General features: G+C 38.7%; 1 protein-coding gene across 1 annotated transcript in view; it reads left to right on the plus strand.

The window, feature by feature from the left end:
- The window catches only part of LOC139727538 (glypican-6-like), a 103,838-nt gene that overhangs the window by 9,218 nt on the left and 68,495 nt on the right, over positions 1 to 26,125 (plus strand). The gene's annotated exons all lie outside the window — the stretch shown is intronic.

Below are 26,125 nucleotides of genomic sequence, written 5' to 3' on the forward strand. Positions count from 1 at the left end.
TTACTTTTTCTGTGTAACCTCCATTTAAATTCAATGCAAGGATGGTAAGTTACTGTAAACACAAGTGAAATCTGCAAGAGTTGAAGTTTCAGATTTCAGAATGATGACACAAACAAACAAACAAACAAACAAACAAACAAACAAACAAACACCAAAACAATACATGAAGACTTAGCAGAGAAAGCAGCTTCGTATGGTTGCAACCTTCTCTAGAGAAATGTCCCTGAAAATAGTGAGCATCTGGATCCCAAATCTTGGCAGCTTCAGAGATCAAATAATCAGGAGAGAGACACTCGGATGAGAAGATATTTAAGAGGAAGTAATGATGTCACCTCTTAACACGAATCTGAAGTTAGCAACCCGTGATTCATATGTTCATGCAATGTTACCCACCAGTAGCTTCACCAGTTATACTGTACACATCAGTTGAAACTTGTATGATTTGTACTGCCCTTCAATGATGAAGTGTTCCTGTGATTTTTTTTTTAAAATCATATTTTTTGGTCAGAGTTTATTATAGAGGCAATGGTTATCGTTCCAGTAATAAGAGCAAAACATACATTGTATCTGCTTTTGCCCTATGGAAAGTCAGTGTTATGTCCGTTGTTTCATTATGCGTGATGACATACCTCAGATCTACAATGTAGAACTATAACCAGCGAATAAGAAATAAGTAATTTCATTTTACAGGAAAAGAGTTACTATACAACAGGGAATGTTCATGTGCATTTTAATTATACACAAATTTTGCAAGAGTCAAAATTTGCAAAAGTAGAATGCATGCAAAAGTTCTTGTCTGAACTGTATGTACTGAATGCCAGAGGCAAATTGCAAAATTTTGTTGTTGTTGTGGATGAGGTACTGTAGATAGGGTTCTGGCTGCTTGGATTCTCAGTTTAAATTCTCTCCAAGCTGTACCTTTCGAAAAGATGTCATCCCCTTCATGTTACTCTTGGATTACAGGTAGGTGTAAAAAAATGGTGACATGGCTGTGTTGGTGTAATGAAAATGACAGGGCCCTCTAAAGGAGCAGTGCTAACACTACACATTTTAGACAGGCTACCCTGGGTTAATGAGATGATGCGATGATGATGATGATTGTTATATTATTAGCCTCTGAGGATGGGCTATGGGCATTTCAAGTAGGTTATGTTTTCCCATTGCACCCTTGTTGTTCAAAAAAAAAAAAAAAATGGGGCCTTGGAGGGGTCGGCACATGTACATGTATGCCCCATGACTTTGTACTGTAATCTTTGGTATGTTTACATACATTAAATATATATACATTCAATAAATACAGAAAGAGAAGAAAAAAGAGAAAAAAAAGAAGAAAAACAAAGAAAAACAAACTTCTTTTTTTTTTTTTTAATCTGGTCGTCCATTCAGGCTACAAAAGTCTTTAAATCTGAAATTTTGGTAGCCCAATAAAGTTATTTAGTGGACCAAAATAAAAAAGGGAACATTGCAGTTTTGAATCTTAGTTGCCACCTGATCAGGCCACCAAATGATAACCTCTTTGGAAGTTTGTTGGCCTGAAATGTCATAATAATTTGTATTATCGATATTATTATCATTAGTACTATCAATTTCAATACATTAGTAGTAATAATGATATTAGTATTATTGTTGTATTGGTAATGGTATCTTTGTTGTTAGTGCCACTGAGAACAATCTACTGACATTTTCAAGATGGTAATGGTTTTCTTTTTATGAAAAAATAGGGTCAATGTTAATTGTCAACAGGACCAGCATAAATCTCTCTCTTCATTGCGAGCACTTGTCACAGCTCCGTCCTTGATATTTGTCAGCGGATATTTGGATCAGTTTACCTTTGCAAAATTTCTGCTGGTAGTCAGTAAGATAGCTGTTTGTCTATTCTTTTTTTTTTTCTTCTTCGCATTAGTGTGCAGATGAAAGGCCCTGTATTGGCAAGTGCTACTGTGACTCAGAAAATAATATTCCTGTAAGTGGTCCGTCAAGGTTGGTAACACCACAACAAACAGTAAACTGATAACCTGTGGGAGTCAGTTAAGAGAAAACAAGTGGCCAGAAGTTGTCTCCATGACTGAACACTTCAGAATAATTAATAGCAGGCCCTCTAACACTTTGAATTAGATTAGATGACAGACACCCCTGTATTTGAATCGCTCACAAATTACTGGCAGTATCCAGTCTCCACTTATGTCAGACAGTAAATGGTGTCATGGTCACAGTAAGTGCTTTATTTTTCTTCATCTTCTACTAGTACTATGAACTTGACGGTTTTAAACTTCAATAATTAGCTTATAGTTTAGCACTCCCAAGGTTGGTAATCTTAGAGATCAATTGATGACTAGAACGGGGGGGGGGGGGGGGGGGGGGGGGCACATATATTGTAGTTTAGCATCATGTGGACATGATAATCAATAAATTTTAAAGTTAGTGTGACCTCTCTGTGAATCTTGTTCCCCATTTAATAGCTTCCAGGTCAACCTCCATTACATGTTGTAGTGCTGTACACTGCTGTATTGTCGTTAATTATGAGCAGTGCATACGTACATTTATGTATGGTGTATTTCTGCTTGTTCTCGGGTTTAATCATCAAATGTGACTCTCCCTCAAAAGTAAATCTTAAAGATTAGGTGTTGTGTGGATGCATGTCATAGTGTAAAACTACAAGCTTATCATTAGAGTATAAAACTTCAAGTTACTCTTCAAGATTGCTTGCAAAAAATAAAATTGTTCAGAAAATTTCTGGTACTTCAAACTCCTGTTTGTGTAAGTATATGTACCTATGCAAAAGCCATTCTGTTTTCTACAAGCTGTGATTTGAATAGAAAATTGTTATAAGAAATATAATAGTTAATTACATACAGCGCATTTTACTGAGAGGACCCTGAAGGGTGTCAGAAACATACACCAAGATAAAGTATAGCTTTGTGATCATTTACATTGTGCATGTGACAATTGTATCATTTAGAATCACTGAGGTATTGTTGAAATGTACAGACTGTCATCCTTCCTTAGACAAGCTTCTACAAAGAAGATCATGGGTTTAATGCCCTCTTTGTTTATGTTATGTGTGTATGTTTTATATGTTTGTCAAAAAGAACAAAAAATCCAAGGAGAACAAATGCTATTCATAGATAAAAATACCCTTTTATTCAAAAGTCATTAGGCATTATACCAGACAGCTGATAGAATAATAAAAAAAGACCCAACAAAGCTGTGCGTAGGAGGACTTTTGTGCACACAGCTTGCATTACAGATCTAGAATTAGGGACTACTCACTCTATGTCATGCATCAGTAGTTAGTCATTCTGTAGGTATGCACAAAGCTTGTGTACTCTTCTTTCTTTTTCCCCTTTAAACCTCATTGCATCATAATCTCTCTCTGCGCTTTTCTGATTGACCTATTGACCTCTGCTTTTTGTCTAGTCAGGTGAGCTCTTAATGCAATGCAACCAAGGTTGATGTACAGTATTGTGATGAAGCCAGCTACCAACATGCAGGAAATTAGTTGCTCGTACTGCACAGACAGTGTTTATAATGATCAATTTTAGTGGGAGGGAAGGGAAATCAGAGACCAAACAGTTGCTCGTAAATTAGCCATGAGCTCTAAACTTGACTTACAGTACCAAAGAAATTACCAAATAAAAAATTTATGCTTTCTTCAGTAGGGTTTCTGAGCATGATATATGTGGTAGAAGTTCAGGTTTGGCTAATAAGCATTCCTGTGGTTAGGAATAAACACAATTCACCTGCTTTGGGTTTTTGATTGAAGATATGCAGTTTATCTTCAGTTTCATGTGGTTTAATTGTCTGTATTTGAGGTTTGAATTTAAGTGAATTCTGAGGTTTTCAATATGATGGTGAGCAGCTGTGTACTGCACATGCAGAATATTTCATGAGGTTTTTATTTTCATGAATTTTGTGAGTTGGGTGCCATGGGCGAATCAAAAAAAGATGTGAAAATACTAACTCTGATCACAACATGAATGTAACATGCACGCATAGGCCCACATTTCTCGATTCAGACTGTACACCAAACCACTCGCGAAATTGTTGATAAGTCCGGATTGCAAAAAATTAGACTCGCTAAATATGATTATGGTGCATACAGTTTGTTTGCAGAGATGTCGTCTCAATTTCACACTATTCAAATGCTGTAAGTTGTAAGCCAGAAACTATTCTTGTTAGAATTACATGACATAAGTGTATAATCTGCATAACATATAATTTACCAGATATGAGACTTACATTATGTGTCCTCATTAGTCAACAACTGCAATTATACCACCGCATAGTTTATGATACGAAAGGAATCAAAATCTTATACATTCTACTATGTATCCCATATATTTAGTGAGTCTAATTTTTTGCGAACTAGGACTTTTCAACAATTTGGCGAGTCATTGATTTTGCGTTTATGGAGTACAATACTGAAAGGAGAAATGTATGCCCTATGTGTGCATGTTTCAATCATGTTGGGATCAGAGTAAATATTTTCACATGTTTTTAAATCCACGGACAACACCTGACTCACAAAATCCTTGAAAATAAAAACCTCACAAAATATGTATGCAGAGTCCAAATCCAAGACTAACACTGCCTCCCTGACTAATTAACATTTTACTTCGATTGGGATCCCATTATTGACCCGTCTCTGTTCTGACACCGCTGGTCTAATTTGATAAAAGGTTAGGGTGGGAGGGTATGGATATCAATTTTCTAGTGTACTCATCAGAAGAAAGATAGATAGGTAGATAGATACTAGTATGCCTAAATTCAGGGAAGTGCATTTACCTCCTAAATGTTTGTTAGACCATTTGTAGCGATGCCCGAGGATTTGAGCGAGTTATGTAATATGTGTGTGTGAGTGTGTGATAGAGATATTAGAGATTAAGAGAAAGAGACAAATGCCCGGAGTGCTCAGATTTTAACTCTGCCATTACCAATGATGACATGTTCATAGGCAATGTGTGTGCCTCTTTAAAGATAAAGGTGTTAGGCGAGTTACCTTACAAATTCATTGTGAAATTTAAGAGTCCAATTCACACCCCATGTTTAAGTTGGCATGAATGAAAGAAGAAAAAGTTACAAACTAAAAAGGGAACGAGGTAGAAGTTTCATCTTAACTTAGATCTAAAATAAGAAATTTGTAGAACCTCCTCTAAGATTTACACTATAAAAAAAAAATATCTGAACAGATATAAAACTCAAAATTGAAAAAAAAGGAAAGATGTATTCATCCTCAGCTGAACCATATTCTCTTCTGAATGATTAACACATGAACATTATTTTAAAGGAATATCAGAATTTAAGTGCATATTGCACATTTATCAGTCTAGAGCACATCTATAGGCATATTTTGGTGTGCTTTGATATGAAAGAGAAAAAAATCAGAGAAATCATATTTTTCCCTTCTACATCTGCCCCAGAGTGACCAAAAGTGCAGGCATATGTCATCAATTGGAAGATTGGAATTTTTCACCTGTTTATTTTTTCCAGCACTTTTCCAGTGCAGCCTGTGTTTGAAGTACCAACACTGAGCAGCAGCAAACTAGGTCACACTTTTGACCCGTGACCTCCCAGGTGACCCCCAAGCCATTTAGGGCATTGCATTGTGGGATAGGAAGACACCAGCAGATGGAAAGATGCTGTGCACGCAGTGAGGAAAAAAACAGCCCAGGGAGGGGAGATTGAGAGAGTAGGATATGCGGAACGCTACTGGTTCCAATTTGTAGGGGAATCAACATCCCCTGTGAGATTTTGCATTGATATGATAGGGACCATATTATACACGTACATAGATCCTTTTTGCAGATTCAGCGTGAGTGTGTGATACACTACGGCTTTGCCATTATATTGTAAAGCTGCATTATGATGCATTAAACTATTGAAAGATGAAGTTGGCTCTGTGTTGATATCCTTGGCTAGTGATGGGAATATGTCACACTGTACCTACATGTATGGTGTAGGCCTACAATTTAATGGTCACTTGAACTAGTCTGGTCTAAAACTGGGCCATTCACATTGACAGTGTGAAAATGTGATGGTAGAGAAAATTTCCTTGGAAAGAAAAACATTTCCTGTCACGATTTGAAGTGTGAATGGGAACTACAGAGTGAGATTATTTGCTGGTGATTTCCACTTGCCGTGTAGGTTATTCTGTATGCAGTCTATTTTATTAGTTTAATATTTTGCCACTGAGGACTTGTTAGATAATTCTGTTACTGGTTAAATGAGGATAAAGTATCACATTTTACCTTTTTAAAGAGTAGAGTCATTGATTTCCTGTACTTGGGAACAATGCAAATTGCATTTGTGTTTCAAGAGGCAATGTTTTTCTTTTTGTGACTTGCACAAATTTAGTTCAAAAAAATCACATCAAAATATGTGGTGTGCACAGTACTTTTGATGGCCACACACACAATGTGTAGTGAACTAGCCAGCGTATTTTTATGGGTTGCTGCATACAGTGGACTGCTGAGTCAATTGTGTAACCGTCACAAAAATGTGTGAGTTGTCTCATGAGCCCTGACATTAGTTTTTCATTGCAGTGTAAAATGGTCAAATATTTTGAATTTTAATGTGGCCATTATCCTTCCCAATGAGAATAGGTCTATTAAAACAAAATTACCAGCAGTAGAATTGTCATAGTAAGACATATTAGAGAAATATGATTGAAAGTTCCTCAGGGGTAAAGCAATATGTTTCTGTACACTGCTTCAGTTCATGTAAAATAGTGACCTACTGTATATGAGCAGAAAACAGGAAACATATCTTTGCCTCATATTTTTGTTTTTGTCGTGTGCCTCCAAACCTTCATATGAGCTGTTGATAGGAAAAGCACCACTACCTTTATTGCTATGAGAGCTGTCATACGCTTTGCTAAATTCAAGAATTTTGCAAGCATCCGAGGTTGAAAGGTGAATGCAGGGGACACTTTGCCCAGATATCCCTCTTCCTGACTCCACCATAAAGAGATGTTCCTGCACCTTGCCCTAGCCTCCCTTCTGTAGACATGACTGTGCAACGTCCCAAGAAACACCTGCCGTCAATTTATTCTTCACCTTTAGGCCATTGTCCAATTTTTTTCCCCCTCCCTCCCGACCTCCCTCCCTGCTACTGACAACCAACCAAAGCTGGTGAAACAGCAGAAGCTGAATGCTGAGTCCTGAGAAAATTATTTCTATGAGTCAGAGAAATTTTGCTCCATTGCAAGCTCATGGTGTCAAAATGATGTCAGGTGAGCCGATCAATGAGGGTACAGAAAAACGGAAGGACGGATAATCTCCAACCCTCCCGAGCCCATCTGAACATTACAAAAATATCCTCCAGTCATTATTAGTCTATATGAATCTTAATCTCTCTGTCTCTCCTTGTCTTTTTTCCCCTCTCTCTTTAATATTTTTTTTTCTATTCATATCATCGTCAGTTCAATCTTGATAGGAGAGTAAGAGAAGTATTAATTGAGTCTGTTTACCCAAGACTATTCTTGAGTGTGTTATTGAAGCAGTATTGAGTCTGTTTACTCAAGACTATCCTGTATCAAGCTCTGGTAACATTATTTTGATTATTGATGTTGTTTCTAATGAGCAAATAGTATCAAAAACAATGAGACGAAATGTTAGTAATCCCTATTAAGTATTATCTGTGTTATTTCAATTTAGTAAACATAATCCTGACTGTACTTTTGGCATCATATTTCAGTTTGCTAGACCGCATTTGTGTTTGCACAGGCATGGAGATTGTGTGTTTGATTAATCAAATCAAAATATTGCTAGTTGGTAATCAAAGCAGGCTTTTTGATTAAGTTTAATACTGTCTGCTGAAATTGTTTGTTTGTTAGATCCCAGACACAATCTCTTTTTATTTCACAACTACCTCATCAGCATCCGATTTCCTCTATTGTCTTATTCTTTAAAGGTATTGTTTACCATTGGGAACAATGATTTAAAAAATATCAAGTTATCACATTTGATGCATATATGTGTAGGTCAGATGTATCACAAAGTATCCTACCATATAAAAAATTCGCTATAAAGCGTAAAATATGAGGAGATATCAATATTTTTCTCAATAAACCAAAACTGTAGATGGTTTATTCTAGAAGCAATTCTAGAAACAATTGTTCACATGTTGTATATTTAACAATACTCAAAAATGATTATACTGATTAAAATTTTTACTTTGGTAGTTTATATCCCTACCTCACAATTCAGAACTATTTTAACGCACTAAAGCTGGGTTTTTGATTCGTCTGCAAATGGTAAATAATGCCTTTATGTGTGGAAACGAAACAGAGAATGTTATGGATTTGGGAGGAATTTCATTTGAGAGGTAGCAATGTACACCTGCAAATGAGGGGGTGCAGAACAGTAACTAGTGAAGCAGGGAAGGATAGGAGGATGAAGTAGCCTTAAATGGGGTCTAAACATGGAAGTACCATGTCGTACCTTGAATGGGATAAGCTTTATCCCATGTTGGTGTTTGTGGAAACAGAAGCGTAATATCCAACAAAGGGATTCCAGGGTAGACAATAGAAAGGGGAAGGGTGGAGGGTGGAGGGATTAAATAGAAGAGATAATGGGAGAAGGGGAGATACACTGGAGGGGGGAGAATTTTTGGCAGTGGTAGTCATTCCTGGACCATTTTCATCCCTTTCAGAGGGGATGTAATTTGGAGTGAATCCTTCTCGGTTTGGTAGGAGGGGGATAACCGCTGCATTATTCAATTAGTCTGGGCCGCTGGAAGTCATTGTGTGCAGGTGAATAAAAACTGCACTCTGGGTCGTTAGCTCCCAGTTGATCCATCAATGGGGTCTTTTATTTACCCCTCCACCCACAGAGTACCCCAAAGAACCTTCTCCTCCTTTTTGTCACTCATCTTTTTGAAAAACTCCTTTCCCCCTTGTTTATTTTTTCCTTTCTAGCTAGTCTTGTCAATGCTGATATTAAGCTCCTTTTCCAGTTAATTCTGTGTAATGCAGACAAAATCCCCTGTTGATGTCATTTAAGTGATTACCACCAAATATTATGGATTTTGTTTCTCGAAAGTTGGATTAGCACCACCCAGAAGGCCATGTCTAATCATTGCCAAACAAAGTTCCAACTGGCTTTGTTTGTGACAAAGCCTCTGAAAGGGACTGATCATGTCAAGACTAGCTTTGCCTCTGTGGCTAAGGATGCAAACCATCAAGCGCAAATTACCGAACATGCTGATGACTATAAGAAAAGGCCTGCAGTGGATGGCTGAAGGATTATCATGTTCATGTGAAAAGAAGCAGTGAAGAGTGGGTTCAAAAGAAGATACCCATAACCTCATCATTGTGGGAGAATACCACTGAAGATGAGCGGAAGCTCGAACTGAAGGCAGGGGAAGTCGAAATGAAAGCAGCGTTAAATGGAAGTGGTAGAGATGCTCCCTCCCAAGACCCTAGCAACCGCATCAGCTAACGAGGAGCTGGCTTCTATCCTACAATCACAATAACTCCCTGTGCTGCCATGTACTACATATTCTTGTACATGGTTCCCCATTCCATCCATGTACATGTATAGCCAGCACAACAGCTATTTTGGTACATAATGATACAAATCATCTCATACAGGCAGGGTTGAGGCCTGGGTTAATATTTCTGCATTTAAAATCATCTGTGCATATTTAGAGTTTTATGTGAACTGGATGCCTCTGGATAAATCCAATGAAATTGGGATAGGGACCAATATTTGCATATTTTCAGTCTAATAAATCAGGTAGATAGGAGGGCATAGTAGGTACTTGCTGAAGTTACACATTTGCCGAATGAACTAGCAAAATAGGTATATTGGACTCATGTGGTAATTTCTCTGTAAAGAAGATGTATTATGTGATTCATTTTTAAAATTCTAACCTCCAAGTGACTTGTATTGTACTATGTACTATGGGACTATGATATTATCTGATTGTGTGGAAAAGTTTATTGATTTCTCAGCAGATATTTTTGGTTGGTTTTATTTGGTACATTTTCACACAAATTCTGTATGAAAGAATATAAATCCTGGACTTTAGTTTTTGAAACACAGTACAACAAGCTTTACAGCAATGACGAGCCAAGATGCAATGTACGTATATCAGTGTAGCTCTACTTACAGCATATCTTTCCATCCATTAACCTCTTGTTTGCTTTTTTCTCTTCTTTCCCTGAGAATGCAAACTATTTTCTTGCTTTTGCTGTATTCTTTAAATGATAATAGATTGATTAGAAAGGGAAAATAGAAGGATGAATTAGAAACAACAACAACAACAACCCAGTGATTTACATAGATATTTAGTTGTGTTCTACTGCTCAGCTGCTGTTTATTTTGCAAGACCCACGGACCGTAGCTGAAAAAGAATTGAAGGTGACCACTAACTTTTGGCCGACGTGAAGAGGGTAACTGAATGAAAGTAATTAAGCTTCCCCTTGAAGCTGCCGACTCGCCGTGGAATGCATGTTTGGTAAATAGAGGGCTCTTTGCACAGATAAAAGGGGTACATTTTGCTCGCTCCCTTGAACCGTATAAATAGATGCTTTATCAAGAAGCTGGCGTGGATGCCGTATTGAGGTTAATAAGTGTTTATCAGTCATAGTCGGTCATGGGATGGTGTGGTGATTATTATCCCTTCACAGCCACCATAGACAGCCATGTTCACATTAACCTCCTATTGTAGCGAAGGAGAAGAGTTTCACAGGTCATAAAAGGTAATGAAATCTCTTTCTCATCGGTGTGAGAGACTGACAAGTTTCGGGGATAGTCGGACGGAATCGGGGTTGATGGCAGGGAGAAAGATTGTCAACATAATTACAAGTGATGAATTAGATTTATCTCGTTAAGGTCACTCACACTAATGCCAATAGTTCGTGGCAGATCTGGTACAGATTTGTTCATTGTCCTGAATAAAGGAAATATATACATTTGATCCATTTTGCTGGACATTCTGCTGGGGTAATGTTTGTTGTGACGCTCTCCAGGCTGATAAGGTCCTCTCGTCCAGTTGACTCTTAGGATCTTACGTAAGACAACGGAATGCTGTATGTAGCTGAAAGGTTTGCTTTGAGTAATCGTACGCTTGCATTGTCTTTGACTGGTTTCAGTGCAGGCGGGCCATATGCAATATTCCTCAGAGCTGTGCATTGCCAGGAAACAGCAGTATTAACTTAACAAAAGTTGGGTAAATTTCTATCCATGCACTGCACAAGTAATAAACTCACACAAGGTGTTCAGACTTCAACATTGATTAATACATACCTAACCTCTGTTTAAAAAGGCTGTGCTTATAAAACAAAAGGGCAGAATCGGATGGTGAAGTTTTGACAAGAGAGTGACAATATTCTAATAAAACTCTGGTTATAGAATATAGGTATTATTGGCAAGGTGCTACGAAACCACATGTAATCTTGCACAGGGCAAACTCACTATAGGGCAAGTGAAAATGAATAGGTGTGCATCTCTCAAAGGTGTGAAACATGACTATATGCCCATGCAGACAAATGAAAAAAAAAAGATTTTTTATTTATTTATTTATTTTAATTACAGATGTATATAAGTTGGTGTAGTCAGTTAGAGCATTTTTTTTTTTTTTTTAGGGGGGGGGGATGAGGGTAAGTTACAGTGGTATTAATGATTTAATGATAAAAATTTCAGGTCAACGAGTGATGTTTAAATGCACCATTCATCCTTCATGGTGTGTAATGTACTCTATTTGTGAAATAAAATCAACAGCTTTGCTGTGCAGTCGTATGGGTGGTTCCCCAAGACCTTATTTATAGAGTACCAAAGTGTGATGTCATAGCCATTCATCACCATGGAAACTGGTTCTAAACAACCTTACCTGTCCTAGTCTGTGATTACTATTGTTGCTAACCATGCTCGCACCTGGTTCCAACCCAAGCTATAACAAAAGACTATGACATCATCACGTCAGTACTCTCTATTAAACAGATCTACAAACTGGGAACCATTTCAAGTACTGGTATTAAAGTAATCTTCAAGCATGCATTTTAAGCTGCACTAAATGGAAGAAGTTAGCTTTGGTAATAACACAGCTGAACCAAATGCCAGATAAGCTACATCTCAGGCCTGGAGCATCCTTCTTTATTTGGAAGGGTTAAGGATGCATATCTTTTGCAGGGAAAATTGGCTTGGACAGAAACAGGACGCTATTGTACTCGGCAATGAACCACGGCTTTGCTGGCTTCCATCTTGCGTATGCACGGGCTGGCGTTCTCAAGACTCCCATCTTGCAAAATGTCAAATGATTTATAAATCTGATCGGGACTTTGGGGGGAATACAAATCAATTGGTTATCCCTTGTGTGTCAGTGGATGCATTTCAGACATTCATTTGGAGACGGAGTGGTCTTCTGTCAATGTCTCAGAACGTACTGCGTCCGTAATTGCGCAGGACGGATGTTTCAGGGGATAAAAGATGCAAGAGATTATTTGTGCAATATTTTTTGATGGAAAACGTCCTGTGTCTTTTGAGTAGGGGTGCTTGCAAATGACATGTCTTTTGTTTCTGCTGTGATTGTTCCGCCATCAAGGAGCCAAGGGTTTTGGTTTTTTTTTTGCTTTAAAAAAAAAACATTTCTTACAGCAGTGGTATATTACGCTCGCAAGTTCATGTATACATGGCTTCACGGATGATCATGTTCAAACTTTTGTGGTGATGGCACATCTAAGGACTCTGAATTTGCATCAGTCGTAGATGGAAATATCAAGTGAGGACTGTTTGTGTGCTACACGCTAGTCCCTGTCAATGTCATCCAGAAAGAAATAGTACGGTATGAAATGCCATCTAATACATGTAAAGGTAGGCAATACAACAATGTCGCCATGTTTGCCATCCACCACAAGAAATATCAGTTGTAATGGAAAGAATTGATTTCACGTCCTTCCAAAATCTTTGAGCCTTTTCCAATACTTCCAGCGTGATATTTGCAGTTCCATTGGTTCTAAATCCACTGAGTTTGTTATGCATTGTTAGGTCATCAGTCATCTGGCTGATTCAAATAAGGCAGCCCCATTAACTTCATTTAATTTGATGACTGTAGATTTACAGTTCCACTGTGAGGTGAAGAGATGATGGTGATGAAAGGTTAAAGCAGAGGGGAGGGAGTGAGGTGGTTACAGGGAAAGGAGGGAGAGGGGAGAAGGGAAGAACCTGGAAGAAGGACAGGTATTCTAGTGACGGACAGAAGGGCTGATAATTAATTATGCGATGTAGTGTCGGCAAAGTTGAAAAGAGGAGCACGACTTGACCGGCGGAAGAGGTTTTTTCCCCTGGATTTTGCCTGCTGGGGGGCAAGCTGATGTATTTGTGTGTGTTGACCAACTTGATGCTGGATGGATGGATGGAAGTTGAAAAGCCAATATGAATGAATGTCATTGCCCCTAACTTCTCTCATCTTTTAATAATTATCTTAGAGTTTTGTAATATTTGTTGTGATTATTAAACTTGCAAAATGTAAAAAAAAAAATAAAGTTCATCACAGATTGATGTAGGTGGTTGTCATCTGCCATGCTCTAATCTCATCAACACTCAACTCTGAATGAAATTGTGCTTTTGATGAAGATAATGAAACCTTGTACAACATCAACTTAACCCATTGAGGATGGGCTGATTTTGCTACAGTGCGCATTTTCGATAGACACTTGCCCAAGTATACTCGGGACTCCTCTTCAACGAGTAAATATATTGTAATTCAGTTGGACGTAGTGAGGGAAAAGTATACTGCAGGAATGAGTATCGATAGGTAATTGTGGAAAGACTACTGTCACCACTGCTTGATGAATGCTGCATCTGAGTTTGAGCACACAATGCCTTGCCAATTATCGCTGTCCATCATGAACAAGCTCAGAAGTCTCCTTCCTCTATGGGCATATTTGTTAATCTGAGAGAAAGTACCTCAGCTGTAATATGACCTCTTCCTCAGCATGGAATCAAGTGACCAGCAAAATGCTATCATTATGCCATTGCCTTTTGTGCTTTGCTTCGAATCGAAAGCTAACATTGTCACTGGTATTGATAGTTGGATCACATAGGCCCTATGTACTATGAAAGACAATATAACATTCAGTTGTTGTTGTTGCACACATAACACTATACACTGACACACATATATGTACACATTATACCTGCACACATATGCATGCAGTGTTCAGTGGTGAGGTAATAGTGACCGTAATTCTCTCTGTTGCATATAGGCCAAACTGTAGAATCTTGAATGGCAGCTGCACTATTTAATTTTCATAACAGTGTGTCGACAAAGCTATGCTGCTGCACATCTTGAGCTCCATTTGATTCTACACGAAAAACATGGAGCATTTTTTTTAAATCTTTTTCTCAAAACTACCATAGTTTTGTAGATTTTCTCAGCAATTTTCATGTGTTGCTAAAAGAAATATCAAGTCATGAGCTCTGAAAAATTCATATCTGAATTCTATTGTGAAGTGGCAACATTTTATGCATAGTAAACGGGAACAAATTAGATGCGATTACGGCATATATGCTTTACCTGTGCCTGATGCATAGGAACTCTGCATCACCGGAAGTGCACAAGTGAACACAGAAAGAGTAACCCTGCTTAACCTCAGTGTGTTGCGCGTGGGTGCGTAAGATTACCTCATTCATTTGCACGTAGTGTATGGCCAGCGTACAGAACTGACTGCTAGTCAGCGGTGAAATGTTTACATTTATATGCGGCCTAGAGAAGCCACAGTTCATATTCTGTGAATTGTCAATGGAGGACAGTATTACTTTTGTGTCAGAGAGGGAAGCCTGTAGTGTGGTTGCCGTGGCGAGGAAATTCTTGAATATCAAACTCCTGCTGGCTGGGAAGGAGCAAGCCTCACAAAATAAATTACCTGCAAGGTCTGAGGGTTGAGGATGGGGGTGGGGGGGGGGATGAACTCTGGGGTGGGGTGGGAGAAAAAAATTGAAGAGGGGATGGGGCGCTCCGGTCAGCTCAACATGTTGTAGGTTGCCTCACAGAGCCAGGTGAGATGCGAAGGTACTACAGGAGTTGGAGGGAAAAGCGGGAGAACCTGAAATCCAACACTGAGCCTGAGATGAGAGATGAGGGGATGTGGGTTTTGCTGACAACCCCCTGATCCAAGATGGCCTCCCTTTTCTCCGCTCATGTAGTCTTCAAGTCAGACACAAGTTTTTGTAAACCCCCACCCCCTGCTGTAACCCTGTCCCCCATCCTCATCAAGAAATTTCCATACAGTGCTTGAAACAGATTACTTTTAAGTATCACCTCAGTATTTGCCAGAAATATTGCTCTCTAGCCAATAAACTGAACACTGAATTTGATATTTCTCAGCTACATGTAGCTTTCTCACAGACAAGCATGTTTTGTTGCTCTGGATGAGGCATGTGTACATTTCCTGCCTAATTTGTGTCAATGATTATGGTGTCTTTAAATGAATGGAAAAAAAAAATAAGTCGTACAGTGAAAACCAGAGAAATATCATACCAAACTTCTGATTTCGCTCAGCGAAACAATTCAAGTTTCAGAAAAGAAAAGTGTGTGTATGTGCGTATGTACCTGGCTCTCATACTTGTTGTTTTGGGACAAACAGTTAGCAAATCATTCTTCTCCGCGGCATCTCGAAACAGTTGATTGATTGATATGTGGATGTGTGTACTTAGTGAGTAGTTCATTTGGCTGGTAGCCACGGCAGTGAGTAAACACAACTTACTGCAAGGCAGGTTAAAAAAGCAAGAAGCAACGCAAACCAATGTTCAGTTTCAAAAAGTGCATGAATGTTTTTGTTTGCTTTCCATTTTATTATCACAAAGCAGTTTCACATGCTGTAGTGTTTATAGCAAGCCCTATATCAATTCATATTTTGATAACTCACAAAAGAGTATGATATAACGTGCAGATCAAATTTCTCAATTGTTCCAAGCATCTGTAAGCATTACTCATCAGGCTAATGCTTTGGTTTCATGGCATAGGGAGTTTTTCAGGGTTTTTACGACTATGGCATGGGTTTGAGACTCATCAAGCAGCGTAATTTGCCATGCTGTAGGCAAGGTTCGTAAGGTCATTACTGGTAATGACTTGATCAAATTACATGGATTGCGTATGTCTAGACCCTCATAATCTGTATGTGATAGACCTAGTGTGTATATTTAATGACCAGAAAGTGTGCATATCAAGGTCTCCTATGAAAATGCACTCACAGAACCAGTTTTGAAAATGGAAATCACTACACATATAAAATATTACCTAGAAACTCTTTCCCTAGTTAATTCATCCATAAGGCCTACTTTAACTGGGAGCTGTTTGCTACCATGGTAGGTAAAAGAGAACATGTCATGTCATGGCTAATTTGAGGTCTTGAGATACAGACTAGGCTGTGTCTATAAGGTGCAGAGCTCACCATGCATTATGGAGAGGTAGGCCTTTACAGGGCTGTGAACTTGCATACATATATTATGCCGGTCATGTCAAGCTCCTGCGTCCTTGGCTATGGAGGAGAGCAGGGTTAATGTTGGAGGATGGGGTAGGAGGGGAGGGGGTGCAGATGGGGCAGGGGATGGGGAGAGGGGGGTGGGGAGGAGGACAGGAGGGTAGGGAGAAGTATAGTGGAGAGTAATGGAAAGGGATGAAGATGGGTTTGTACATGTGGAAGGCAGGGGGAGAGGAGATGGGAAGTTTTGGTGCATGGGACAAGTCGGGTGGGGGAAGGGGCTAGGATATGGGCTATCAGCCAGGGTGCTACAAAATCCTCTTGCCCGACTGCCAAGGGCTACTAAATCTTCCTGTTGGACAAGTTAGATGAGTAAAATGATTTTTTTTTTGGGGGGGGGGGTGGGGGTAATGTCCTAGATGTGCAGGTGAAATAATGATTTCAATTGGTCTTCCTAATAAGCGACCTGCACAGCACCAATACATGCATGTTTTCAGGTGGCTTAAAATCGCCCAGTATTCTTTTTCTTGTGTGTGTGTGTATGCTCAATGCTCTATGTGACCTTTCTGGTCAGTTTGACTTTAAATTGTAAAAGGCGATGAAAATCAACTCTAATGCACTTTTCAGCATTTAATGAATTCTGTATAAAATTGACTAAGTTATTTTTGTAACCTATCATTCATATGTAAAAATTATTCAAAAGCAAAGATGGACCCAGTTTCTTTTCTGCTTATGACCATACATGATAATAGACAGAAAACTAACAATGCAACTACTGATTGGTATAGGCCTATAGGACAAGGTATTGAATATCGTTTTTTTTGAAATGTGAATATTACTGGATACTTGAATTGTTATCATTACATCACTGATGTAGATGATGTATGAGGTTATATGAAATGCAACTGTAATACGATATCTTAAGAGACATGTCTGAACCCCCCCCCCCCCCTTTAGAATGGGGTGTTAGTCATTTGTAGAGTCACCTGGTCTCCACAGTTATCCCTTTCATCCCATCCTCCACCATCTCCCTCCATAAGCCCTCCATCTACTTCACCCTAAAGTGATGCTGGGGGCTGAGGAATGTTATTCCTAGCAGACAGACTCCAGCCGGGTCCAGTCAAGGCCAAACAATTCTCCCCAGAGAATCCAAGTTGGCATTTTTTTTTCTCTTTTTTTTTTTCTGGTATGGAGGTTATTTTACTCTGACCTCAAGATGACCTCAGGATCCAATGAGGCACAGTGTGGATGAGGCCCTGTCCCTCCATAGAGTGACCCTCCCCCAAGCTAGACAAAAATATACACAGTGTTCACTTTTTGGCACACAGGAATGCAGTGACATCAGTATTTTATGTGGCTTTCCACTCTCTATCCTGAATGTTAGAGTGTCCTTGAGAAATACTTCCAAAATTTCTCCCATTCCTGGTCATGGATTGTCCCTGTCCGCAAGATGTTTTTCTTTCTTTCTTTAGCGATCCTTTGGCATTTGTAAGATTTGTAAGATTTTATTGACTCTATTGGCATAGCAGAGTGCTTTTGATCATATTTGATGCTGTAAAATATGCTGCTTTTAAGTGTAACCGTTCTTGACCGGCTTGTTAGATGTGTTGATGGTATTTTCAAAGGATAATCTTGAGAGGGCTGAAGTACTTTGTCCAAGAATGAGGTTATGAGAGTCCTTTTGTCATTGAAAATAGAAGAAATCAAAAGATGAAGCACCAGCTCAGTGGACTAAAGGGATTGTAAGATAATCATAACTGAATTATATCTGTTTTGTATATACAGTAATTTTGATCAAGATGTACAAGTTGTGCTATTTGTGGTTTTGTTGACATTGGGAATGTCTGTGGTGTAGCATGCAGTATTGGTAAGATCGCAGTGTATGCTTATATTTCAAGCATACATTCTTCACAATGATCATTTATTGTGACCTCAAAGCATGCTGCCACACAATTGGAAGGCTTGCCTTACCTAGCAGCAAGAAATTGAAATAAGATCATTTATCTCCATGAAAAATTTATTTTAAAAATGCAGTTGATTCTAAGAACTCATTTTAAGCCGTTGAGGACAGTTTGATTTTGCTACAAGACTCATTTCCCATAGATGCTTGCCTTAGTATACTCGGGACTCGTCCTCAATGGGTTAATATGACTGCCAGAGACATGTGTAGTGATGTTTTAAATTTGTGTATGGATATTTCATCCCTAAGACCTGATTACAAACTTCTTTAAACTACCCATACCTTGATTATGATTCTGAAAACTTCAAAATCCAGTTTAATCACATTACTAGGCCTACTTGCTATGTTCTTCAAAATTTCTAGGTGAGAAAAGCTTTCATCTTTATGTATAGGCCTAAACAATGTTTGAAAACATTAGTATTTAATAGGTATATTATGTTTGCTGAAAACGTTAGAATTAAGGCCTAATGGGTCCGGTTTATTTATTTGTTTATTTATTTTTTTTTACTAGTCTGGGGTTCTTTAATGAATCTAACATGATGTTGAGGGGTAATGTAAGGGGAAAGGGGAATGGTGGGGGACAGGGAGTTACCCACCACAATCCCCCTTGTCATGTGATACCTACCTCTCATGTAGACTGGTTGATGGAATGTGGTAGGCTGTGGGAGATTTGACCTCTAGTGAACTTTACAACCTGTGCCAACCGACCTCAGATGACCTGCTATCATGGCTCCTAACAATGAATGAGCTGTGTTTTATACTGACTGTGAAACGGTGTACTTTTTGGGGTGAGGACTTAACGTCTGCTATGAAAATATTCCTACTGGGGTACATTTGAGACAATATAATGTTTTGCAAAATATATTGATGTAGATTTTCTCTTATTAAGAATGAATGACAAATGGAATGATTTACGATGTCAAAATTGGCATTCACGCAGGAGTTCCTTTTACATTCTCCCAAGAAAATTGATCGAGTAGAGAATATCCTTGGTATAGCATTCTTGGAGAAAGACTTTTTTAAAATCCATATTATATGCCTGCATGCTTAGCTTCACTCATAGAAGGCCAGCCAGGCCTGCAATTGTTTGACAAAAGGGAGAGGGGAATGAAAGTAGAGAAAGAGTTTAGGTTCATCTTGTGATGGCAGACGAGAAACGGGAGAAACTGGAGGAAATGAAAAGGGACAGTGGGCAAAATGTGTATGTGTGTATGTGTGTGTGTGTGTGTGTGTGTGATGTGTAGAGGATGTTGAGAGGAGGGGGTTTGTTCGCTGGTATCGTGGGTTCGTCGTGATTATTAAAGATGCGGAGCCTCATAGAGTACCGGTGACATTTATTGATTTGGCTGTTATTGATCTTGGGTTGTGGGCCTTTGCTCGCAAAGCAATGCTGGCTCTTGATTTGTCTTTCTCCTCCGGTCTGACCCTTGTCAACGGAGAGGTCAAGCATAAGTAGCCACTGCCTCAGCCTCCGTCTCCAGTCAAGAATACATGTGTATGACACAGACGTGGTCACCTCCTGTTTCTATGTGGGCTGCAGCCTGTGTTTTTTGTTTAAATGAAACAGTGTTTTATGTTTGAGACAGAATCTGAATTTGTCTTAGATCAAAGTCAACCTTATTTGGTCATTTGCTGGAAGAAGCATCACAAGTTTCCGTATGATTTTATCACTGAGAATAACTTAGAACTCATCTTTGAAAAAAGCAACATGTGGGCCATACATTTAATCCAAAATAGTAATGAATCACGCAGTTAGTAGTTTTTCTCCTTTTCTCGCATGCTCTTTTTTCACTTGTCGGTTGATTTGACTAGTGTATTTCCTACCTGTTGCACAATTTGGTAATTTGTCATTTGTGAAGAAAGTGGCAAATTTCTCATGTGTGGACTGGAATCGCTCCTGACTGCCAGGGGAGGGTGATGCCTCCGATTCCTGGTAGGGCTGTAAGGGCAATCGGAAATACGGCAAGAATATTCATGGCATATATTTCTTGTTTGGGGGAGAAGGCGAGGGATATTGACAGAATATCTGCCTTGAACATGACCAGCAGAGGAAATGGTGGGCAGAAGAAGTAGGTGGGAGGTTCTGTTGTGTGATGTGCATGATTTTTGTAACAAGGCCTTTTTAGCACTCTTGCCCGGAAATCAGCCACAAACAGGAACAGTAGATTGTAAAGTAAGGCTTCATACAGAGAGATTTACATGTATGGTTGAATGAACTTGGAGTAATATTTATAAAGGATATAGATCCATATGGGTATTTACAGAATGAAGTTGATGGTACATCACACAACTTTGTGTTAGAAGGACAAGTTTGATGGAAGTGGATAGACAGAAGATTTATTAACCATAGTAAGATATCAACATTTCTTTTTTTAATTTGTGGGACTTCAGAGAATTTGAGTATCAAATTAGTATAATCCTGACTGAATACTTGCTAAACTCTCTTTGGAAATTAGAGAAAAATTATTTATATATTAAAGGTGAAAGCATGGAATAATTTCTTGCAACCATTGACGAGAAAAGCGTCTCATTGGATCATATAGAGTACAAATTTACTGTGAACTGTCAATTTGTGGTCAGAGTAATTGTTGCATTTTTTATTTTCAAAAGAAGATACCTTGCATCAAGTTCTGTTGTGTTGTAGTAATCAAGCAAGGATTACATCAAAGAGTGAAGGGTTTTAGTTGTATCAACAATAAAAACATGAATTTTCTGTTATGTTTTGAAGCAGAAATCAAGTTAAATGGACAATATTCTCTCAGACAAGATACATATTATGTGGTTTTGACCAATATCACTATATCATATAGTAAGAATATGTGCTTTGTGAGAAATGTTGTGACCTTAATGCAAGTCTGATTTTGATGGAATTTTAGCCATGTTTGTCTGATTTAAGTTTAAAAGTCAATTCCAACATTGGTGTTCATTGACACTTTCAGAGGCCCCAACCATGCAGTATCAGAGCTTGGTAACTTGGATGCAAAGTAACATACAGGGAAAATGAGTGACAACTTGCAATTGAACTGTGGAATGAGATAAGTGCAGAGTATATGTGCTATCTTCTTCAGCCATGCATGGCTTGCTTGGCTGGACAAGAAAAGGAGCTGGGCAATTCAGCGACGATGCATTGCGACATGACTGTGTGACTTTTGTCGCGTTCAGCTCCCTTCCTGTCCTGGGCCGTTGTCGGGCGCAGGATGCGTTCAGTTTGTTTTAGACTCAAAAGTGACGGGAATGTCTGGTCCGACTGCATAGTTGGAATATTCATTCACCTTTTCCCCCTACCCACGCACTGGCACTTCAAAGTAGTGGGAGAGGCGTGGGGTGGACAATAGAAGGGTCCAACTGAGAGCTGCTAGAATTCAGTGTACCACCGAGAACAAGGCTTGATAACAGCCTATAGAAGCCACCCGCTCAGCTCCAGAGTACTTGATGCAGTCGTGAATCATTTATATCAGAATTAATCACAATGTGAACATTTCAAATGTTGTGTAAGAAACTAGCTTATTCTTTTTACAGATATAAGAAGGAAAAATGAAATTCCATTGGCAAAGAAATACTGAAGGGATTTTTCTGTGAAAGGAGGTATTTGATATGCATTTTTGTACATTTTAAATTTGTGTCTTCTCATTTTTTTTTTTTAAATCAGAGGAAAATAAAAGCTTACCCAATTTTGTCAAAGATAAAGGCTTCAACAAAACTTTCAGTCATAAAAAACATGAGATAGTTAATACACGGTACACTTGTGAAATTTAAAAAACAGAAGATGGAATTTGGCAAAGAAACAGTGTATTTGCAAGAGAATGGAAAAAGAAAAACATCTCTGCAAAATCACTTGATATTTTGAGTGTAAGAATACCCCTGTAAAACAAAGTGGGATAGTCCAGCCAGTGAGGGGACAAAAATGAGAAAGAGAGTCTGTTATGGTAAGGGATGACTCGAGCTGTGCAAAGGAGGGAAATGGAATAGAGAGTGGAGTGAAAGAGGGGAAAAAAGTGGGTAGAGTTATGCAGAGGGGTGGAATTCCGTTTGCCACGACTTTGCACAAAAGAAAGGAAAGAGCCGGTGGAATTTGGCCCTAACCGTGACACTTTGACAGTGAGCTGACCTACCAGGAGCATTGAAAACCGTTGGACAAAGAGAACAAAAGGCAAATAATTGTGTTAACAGTCCGCAGTGCGTTCTTACTCTCTCTGCCCCTTTCCTATTTACTTCGTCTTTGATCCCTTCGCTATTTTTAACTAAAAAGCTAAGTGTGGCACGATGGTAAATATTTCCCCCTCTTTTTTTAAAGGGGTTGAGGGGTGAATTTGAAAAGCATCTGACCTATCTGGGTTAGATCTACCTTTTTTTTTTTCAACATCCGTTGTCGTGGGCAACAGGAGTATGATCTTGGGTGCAGGTGATGCTGTGGCTTGACTCCTTGCAACCAACCACCAATTCCACTTTAAAAGGAACTTAACCGTGGTGCAGATATTTCGTGTGTATGCATACAGTTAGGAAGGATGCATTAGACTCCTGTGGTGTGTGACTTTGTTAGGAGTCAGAGGAAGGCGTCTGGTTCATGATACCATTTGTCTTTTCCGTGCCTCTGATCTCTAAAAAATTGAGATCCTTTACTGAAGCCAAGTTAGTGATGACTTGGTCTTGAATCTTAATGAGAGTGATCTACAACTGCTTAACCATCCCAAGATGTCACATTAACACCCAGAAACAGTGAAATGTCTTAAAAAGTCCATTCAAAACATTTTGACTGTTTGATGTATAGATAGAGTTAATTGAATGGTTAGTGCATGTACCTCTTATTGTAATCTGCCAGTCTCCATACCCTGCAACAGGATGATAAACCCATGATTACATTGTACATACCTGACATTTTTGTAAAGATGTTAATTTCAATCTCAGCTATAACCGTTTGTTTCTTCCAAAATTGTAACCAACAAATTGCCATGTTGTTTGTGATTCTCGTGAGTTTAATTTATCCCCCATCAAAAGAAAAAAAAAACCCAGAAGTTTGATACATTGTAGCAACGCTGCATTTGTTAAGCTGCATGTTTCACGCTGGAAATGGTAGATGTTGAAAACTGGGGGAGAAAAATAATATGGGCCGTGATGCGAGGAAAGGGCCACAAACACCAAAAAACGGAGTAGAAGTTTGACAAACAAATACATGCAAAAAAAAACAGATATCAGCTACCGGTATAGCTATCTGCGCGCACATGCGTAGACACATCAAAAAAGTGGCAGGATTTGTACAAAACTTGCCTTTTTCAATGTCATAATTGGGGTACCTAGGAGTGGAATTTCAGAAAACGGTTTGCATATCTAAATACTTTAGAATTCATTCTTTAACATGGTGGTGAAAACTCAATTTCGGTATTACATGCCCAAGGGCCCTTTTCTTGCGTCACGGCCCATGAGCGCTTCATAGAGCTGTCAATATTTGAGGAGGGAAGTCCTGTTTGTTTTGAATGAGTATGATCTAGTACATGTATGTGAGGTTCATTGAGGAAGAACCAAATCAAATAGAATCCACATTTGTCATCTTGTGTACATTGTATGTCGACAGACAGAAATTCATATTTTTTATGTGAACAGTTACTCCATACAAGGAGCTCAGTTTTGTATTTTGTATTTATGTGTATGTTTGATTTCAAATATCTTCAGAAGCTCTGTCCAATTCAGTTTGAATAAAGATAAGTTTTGTTTGACCACTGCTTTGACAGGAGGAATTCAGTCATTTTAATGAAGTGGTCAGAAGCTGAAAAATCATCCTATTTTGCAACACTTTTATTGATCATATCCACAAATCACAAATAAAAGAGAATAATTCATTTTGGAGTTTAGGTATTAGGAACATTACTCTTTTGTTACATTTGACATTGGCATAAGATTTAAAAGAGTACCGACAAGTAAACTTTAATATGTCTTGGAATATGTGGTGTTGACCTTGTTGCCCTTTAAACCACTTTCCCCTTTACTTGATTAATTGACAAGTCTTCAAAATGTGTTCCATCGGAAATGTTTCTTGGCAAATATCCCTAGTAATTTGTCCCTACCTCATCTCTTCCATCATATGTGTGAAGTCATACCACTCTGATTTGAGGAAATCTCAGCATACAAGTATTATCAGTGAGCTTTGTCGAAAGTTTATCATTTGAAATATGAGACTGATGCCACTTCTCGGTTGAATTTTGGAGCCAGCTTCCGTCATTGGCTGTTTGGCAGTGCTTCTTGAGAGTGTTCCAATGAGGAATGATGCTGTTCCAGGGGGGTGTTTTATAAAGCTGTTCTTAAAGTTACGAACAACTTAAGAATGACTGGTGATCAGTTCTTGTGCGGAATTATTGAAATTCTGATAAGTATAGCACATTAGAAGATGTTCCAGTCGTTCTTCAGTCATTCGTAACTTTAAGAACAGATTTACAATGTATGAAACACCCCCCCCTTTTGTTTGAAGTACACATATGGCAGCCTACATAGTAGGCTGTCAAAACTCGCTGTAATGTTGTGTCATTGTCACAAAGGGCATCCAAGCCGCTTTCATCATTCTCCTTCATCATTGGTGGTTCTCAGCCTTTCTCTCAGAAATGGAGAAAAGGAAGATGGCATTGTTCACGGATTTCAGAGTGTATTTACCCAGGCCAAGCCGCCAGGCAGATGGTAGCTTGAGGGGAGCTTAGGGTCGAGTCATGTCCAGACATGACAAGAATTCGAAGAAAATTCCAGCAGCAAATGATGTCATGAAGTGTAGACCAAAAAGGAGAATTCTTCCTATTGCATATAACTGTAAAAACTTGAACAGTGGCGGCGCTATTCATTTTTCCATAACAATGTGTCAACAACATTGTGCCAGTGCAGTGTGAGCTGTATTTGATCATTCATGAATACAAACGTACATGAAAAACATGGAGCACTATCTCTATCTCCAAACTACCTTTAGTTGTGTAGATTTTGTCAGCAATTGATGCACTTTGGGAAAAGAAATATGAAGTTATAAGCTCTGAAAATGCGTGTTCTCTTGTGAAATGACCATATTTTAGTCATGATAAAAAGGGAAGTATCACTCTCTTTCATCAGTTACATACTCTGAATAGCAAAATTTGAGAAAATGTATGTATATCTCATGCTCTCAGTTGGTAAAGGTTCACAGGATCACAAAAAGGTGTGATTTTTTGTTGTTGACTAGATCTATGTGGAGGAGTCAAAAAATAAGTCTCAGCATTCTGAATTTTCATCAGGGCAGGTGGGTGATACTTGATCAAAACTCTACCAAGAGCAAATAAGAGATGGAAAAGTGATAACTCACTAGAGAAAATAACCTAAAGTCTTTTTGCTACCAATATAACATCTTCAAAATGTATCGAAGTTGATACGTGTGCCATTGTATTATTGACCTCTTAATTAATGGATAATGTTGGTGGTGAGTTAGAATTTATAATGCACCAATTCTACCTATATCATATAGGTATCAATACCAGTATGCTCATGGTGCAGCTTAGGAAAAGTCTGGATTTGAGTGTTTCCCCCCAAATGGATATATGGTCCAGGGGCTGAGGGGAATCTTCTGCCCAGGTATTCAGATCGATAGGATAGGTCACATCTTCTGATTGCATTCGATTTGACTATTCCCATTAAAGTTCACTCAGAATGCATGTGCGATGCAGACACACTGGGACGATACAATAAGAGACAAAGGGAAGACGATGGTGGCCCCAGCGGCGAAGCGGTGAATTGAG

The sequence above is a fragment of the Diadema antillarum genome, unplaced genomic scaffold (assembly GCF_040938485.1).
Source record: "Diadema antillarum isolate AM-2024a unplaced genomic scaffold, OU_Dant_1.0 seq00000135_RagTag, whole genome shotgun sequence".
NCBI classification, from domain to species: domain Eukaryota; kingdom Metazoa; phylum Echinodermata; class Echinoidea; order Diadematoida; family Diadematidae; genus Diadema; species Diadema antillarum.